The 4,968-nt window shown below is 40.7% G+C and overlaps 1 pseudogene; it reads right to left on the reverse strand.

The window, feature by feature from the left end:
* Positions 1–289: 289 nt before the first annotated feature.
* LOC140531499 (rho-related GTP-binding protein RhoC pseudogene) lies at positions 290–1,318 on the reverse strand (annotated as a pseudogene).
* Positions 1,319–4,968: the final 3,650 nt, after the last annotated feature.

A 4,968-nucleotide genomic window follows, 5' to 3' on the forward strand; every position in this document is an offset into this window, starting at 1 on the left:
GGGTCAAGTCATGAAAATGGAAGATGTTGGAGGAATAACAAGAAGTTCAGCTGAATGTACTATACAATGCAAAAAGGGAGTACAATTAGGTATTGTAGTTAGAGGGCTAGACATTGAGTCAGGAAGACCTAAATTCATATCAGGCTTCAGACACTTAGTAGCTATGTGATTCACTTTATCTCTTTATACTTTATCTGTTTTCTACTTCATCTACTTTCTACTTACCTTCCAGGGTTATTCTGAGGATAAAAGGATATAATGTTTAGTTTTTTTTTCTTTGAGAGCCCCCATAGATTTTTATTGAGTGTCGTCCATCAGGAAGGACAACGAGAAATAATCCTCAGCCATGCCTAAAGTGGGGGGATGAGGGGGGAAGAAGGGAGGGGAAGGAAGTTCCACTCATTGGGAGGCATTTAAAAAGAAGTAGGCTCCAGAATTAATTATGTAAAAAAATGCTGGTGGGTGAACCATAGTGCAGGATAAACAGTAAAGACCACTCCCCTCACCCCTACCCCTGGCTTCTCCAACATGGAAAGCACAGTCCTATTTCAGATGAGAGCAAGCACTAAGCTCTGATACCCATGAGCATACAAATGGTCCCTGTCCTTCTAAAGGATCTTTCCTACTCAAGAGCAGGAGAGTATTAGAACACATGTGGCCTTGGTCAGGAAGGAACCCAAAACTAGCCATATGGAATCCAATGGTGTGTAGACCTTGGTGGATGGGGGGAGCTCAGAGGAGGGGGCAGCCCCGCCACCACTTGTTCTTTCGGACCTGTAGACCGGCCCGGGTGGCCATCTCAAACACTTCTCGGACCCCCTCTTTGGTCTTGGCAGAACACTCGAGGTAGCCAAAGGCACTGATGCAATTGGCCATTTCCCGGCCCTCCTCTGACCTCACAGGTTCCTGCTTCATCTTGGCCATCTGTCTCCAGGTATGCTCATCCTGCCTCAGGTCCTTCTTATTTCCCACGAGGATGATGGGCACATTTGGACAGAAATGCTTTACTTCTGGAGTCCATTTCTCAGGGATGTTCTCAAGGCTGTCTGGGCTATCAATGGAGAAGCACAGGAGAACGACGTCGGTGTCTAGGTAAGAGAGTGACCAAAGTTGGTCATAGTCTTCCTGCCTGGCTGTGTCCCACAGTGCCAGCTCCACCTGCTTGCCATCCACCTTTATGTCAGCGATGTAGTTTTCAAAGACGGTGGGGACATAGACCTCTGGGAACTGGTCCTTGCTGAAGACGATGAGAAGGCAGGTTTTCCCACAAGCTCCATCCCCCACAATCACCAGCTTCTTCCGAATCGCAGCCATGGTTGGAGCTTCCCAGGAGAGCTGGGGGTTGCAGAATGGAGCCTGGGCTCAGCTGCATACTCCGGAGGGCCGTCCGATCCCCCACCCCCCTCCCTGTACTCCAGGGAGCGAACAGTGCTCATGGCCCCAGGCCCTGAGGGAGTAGTAGCTCGCGAGGCTCGAAAGCCGCACTCCCACGGGAGAACCCCGGAGCCGGGGGCCAAGGATATAATGTTTTAAAGAACTGTGAAAAACCTAAAAATGCTATATAAATGTTACACTTGTAATTACTCTTGTTATAATTATCTTATTAAGCCCCATCTCCCAACTCTGTCAGTTTCATTGGGCTGTTCTCCTCGAATGGAATGCTTTCTGTCCACATATGGCTTTCCTGGTATAATGATAATTTAAATGTGAAGATCTTTCCCATTCATGAATAAGCCCATGTGACCACATGTGGTTGGAGGAGCTTGCTGAACTGGTGGAGCAGGAAGGGGTGGACCAGGAAGGGTGGAATAGGAAGAGACAGAGATAGGGCACAGCTGAGAGGAAGTTAGTCAGAGAGCAATCAGAGTTGGAAAAGACAGCTGGCTAGTGTGAGTGAGAAAGCTTGTTTGTGATTTGTATAAGACAGTTGGTTTGTGGGAAGCCTAAGGAAGGGAAGGCTTGGGCATGGTATTACCCTCCTCGTTGCTACTGTATATAGATTTCTTTGTTACTATGATGGGTTTGACTTTCTGGTGTCTGGATAAATATTTTGGTTCTGTCTTCCATGTAGAGAGTCTGTTGTATTTCGTGATTCAGAATTGTGCCAACATTTTCATGGCGCTGTAGGTGCTGTGAATATCACGCTGGGAGCACCTGGTTTGTTTCAATTCTCACTTTCTATAGGAAGCCTTTCATAATGCCTCTTAATTCTAATGCCTTCTCTCTGTTGATTACATTTTAAATTTGTTCTTTATATAGGTTGTACGTAGACGTTTTTATGTTGCATCACATGTTAGGCTGTAACCTACTTGAGAGCGGAGACTGTCTGCTTTTCTTTGTACCCCAGAGGTTGACATAGTGCCTGGTCTAGAGTAAGCACTTAATAAAAGTTTATCGACTGGCTAGAAAATGAACTTGGGCCTGGTTGGGAAGGGATTAAAATTTTTTAAGAAGAGTGGATTTATATTTGAACCTCAAGTCATCAGGGAGTCACTGGAACATGTTAGGGGAATGACATCATCAGTCCTTTATTTTAAGAAAATCACTTTGGTGGAGGATGGTTTGGAGCAGGGAAAACAGGGCAAGGACATCAAGTAGGAGACTATTGTAAAAGTTCAGGAACAATATGTTGAGGGCCTAAACTAATGTTATGGTTCTGTAAGTAGAGAGAAGGTGGATAGATGTAAATGATGCTGTGGCAATAAGAACAGGACATAGGAACTGATCAGATTCATTGGGTGAGTGAGAGTGAAGAGTTCAGGATGAGATCACATTATAGACCCTAGGTAACTAACTACAAAGATAATAGTGGGTTAGTGTTGAAGAAAAGATCCGTTATTGACTTGGGGGAAGGGTAGAATGCAAACCACTTACCTATCCTCCCTATGGACCTCCTAGAGGTCCACACACCTCTATTGTCATACTATAGACCTTTGAGGATATGTCCATCCTACTTTGGATACATATATAATGTATCCAAATGTTTATTTGAATATTTGAAAAATGAATTTTCACTTTTCACCAAGATATTTCTGATAATGAAGCTGTAATAATAACATATCAATAGGAAAATAACATTTTAATATGCTTTAAAAATACATTTTGTTTATGTATTTCACCTTAAAATTATCTTCATTTCCTAATTTATCCTTTCCTTAGCCACTCTCAGAGAACTACCCTTTGTAATAACAAATAAAAAAAGAGAAAGGAAAAAAAAGTCCAGCAGAACTCATCAGCATATTGGAAAAAAAAATCTGACTGTTAAATGCAGTGTTCCACTCCCAAGGTCACCCATCTCTACAAAGAATTTTGGATCAGCAGTGTGGGTAGAGTGTGGGGTAGGAGTCTTCGCATACCTCTCTAGGGTGAAGTTGGTCATTCAAATTTTTCGGCATTCAGGTTTGATGATTTTTTATTGTTCTTCCATTAATGTTATTTCAAGCAGTATATGTTGTTTTTCTAATTCAGCTAAAATAATTTTTCCTCAGTTCTTAGGTCTTCATTTTCCTGTATATTTTATTATAACAATAATTTGCTTCCAACTATCACAACTTGTTTAATTGTTACTGATCATGAACTTCTGTTTGGTTTCTAATTCTTTGCTGACACTCATAAAAAAGTACAGCTATAAATATTTTGGTTTATATTGGACATTGCTGTCATAACCTCTTTGGGGTATATTCCTAGCAGTGGCCTCTATAGGTTGAAAGGCACGAACATTGTAATTGCTCTCTTTGCTTTGTAGAATCATGAGATCCTTTCATAGCTCCACCAGTAAGGCACTTATGTGTCTGTCTACAGCGACTCCAATATTGTTTCCTTTGATCTTCTGTCATCAGTTATGGGGCAAAATCTGAGGAATATTTTGATTTGCCCTTCATTTTTATTAGTGATTTGGAGCATTCCTTCAGGTGGTTGTCAATAGCTTGCAATTATTTATTTTTTTTTAGAACTCTCTCTTCATATCCCTTGGCTACTTATTTACTGATAATAGCTTTTCATCTTAACATGTTTCTCTTACTTGTTTATATATCTTAAATATGAGATATTTGGAGCCATTTAAGTTAAGCCAGGACTTAGCACAGGTCCTGGAATGTATTTGACACTTAATGAATGTTTCTTGAATTGAATATTTGCTACAAAGATTTTTCCAAGTATTCTAGTTTCCTTTTAATTCTAGTTACATTAATTTTGCTCATAAAAAAGCTTTTAAATTTAATTTAAATAGAATTATGTATTTGTCTTCGATAATTGCCTCTGTCCTTGGTTTGATTAATAATCCACCCAATATCCAAGCTATAAAAGACATATTATCTTCATCTCTTCTAAGTTTTTAGTTTTGTTGTTGTTGAGTCATTTCAGTCATGTCTGCCTTTTGATGTGTGACCCCATATGGAGTTTTCTTGGCAAAGATAGTGGAGTGGATTGTCATTTCCTTCTCTAGCTCATTTTACAAATGAGGAAACTGAGGCAAATGGGGCAAGTGACTTGCCTAGTGTCACACATATGGCAAGTGTCTGAGTCTAGATTTGAACTCAGGATGGAGTCTTCCTGACTCCAGGCCTGGTCCTCTAGCCATTGTACCATTTAACCGCTTAATTTGTTAACGTATTGATGAATTTCGTGTAGAGTTGTGGTGGGATGTCTCTAAAGAATTTCAGAGACTCGGGTTGACTCCAAGCCAGTTGGAAAGATTTGTTATAGTTTTGAGGCTTCATGCTCTGGTAAGTGGCTAAGTTCCTTACAGGAATTTAGCCATTTTAGTAAGGCAAAGCACATTTTATAGAGGATATGATGTTGATTACGCAATCAAGTTTTACATAGAATATAGGAACATGATTAATATTAAAGGGCAGGAGGAGTTTGTTAAGGGATTAGGTAATGGAAGAGGTGTCCTGGCCTCAGTGGAATTGCACATGTGGTTACCCACAAATATATATATATATACACACATAGTAATGATATTAT

The sequence above is a fragment of the Notamacropus eugenii genome, chromosome 3, assembly GCF_028372415.1.
Source record: "Notamacropus eugenii isolate mMacEug1 chromosome 3, mMacEug1.pri_v2, whole genome shotgun sequence".
Lineage (NCBI taxonomy): Eukaryota > Metazoa > Chordata > Mammalia > Diprotodontia > Macropodidae > Notamacropus > Notamacropus eugenii.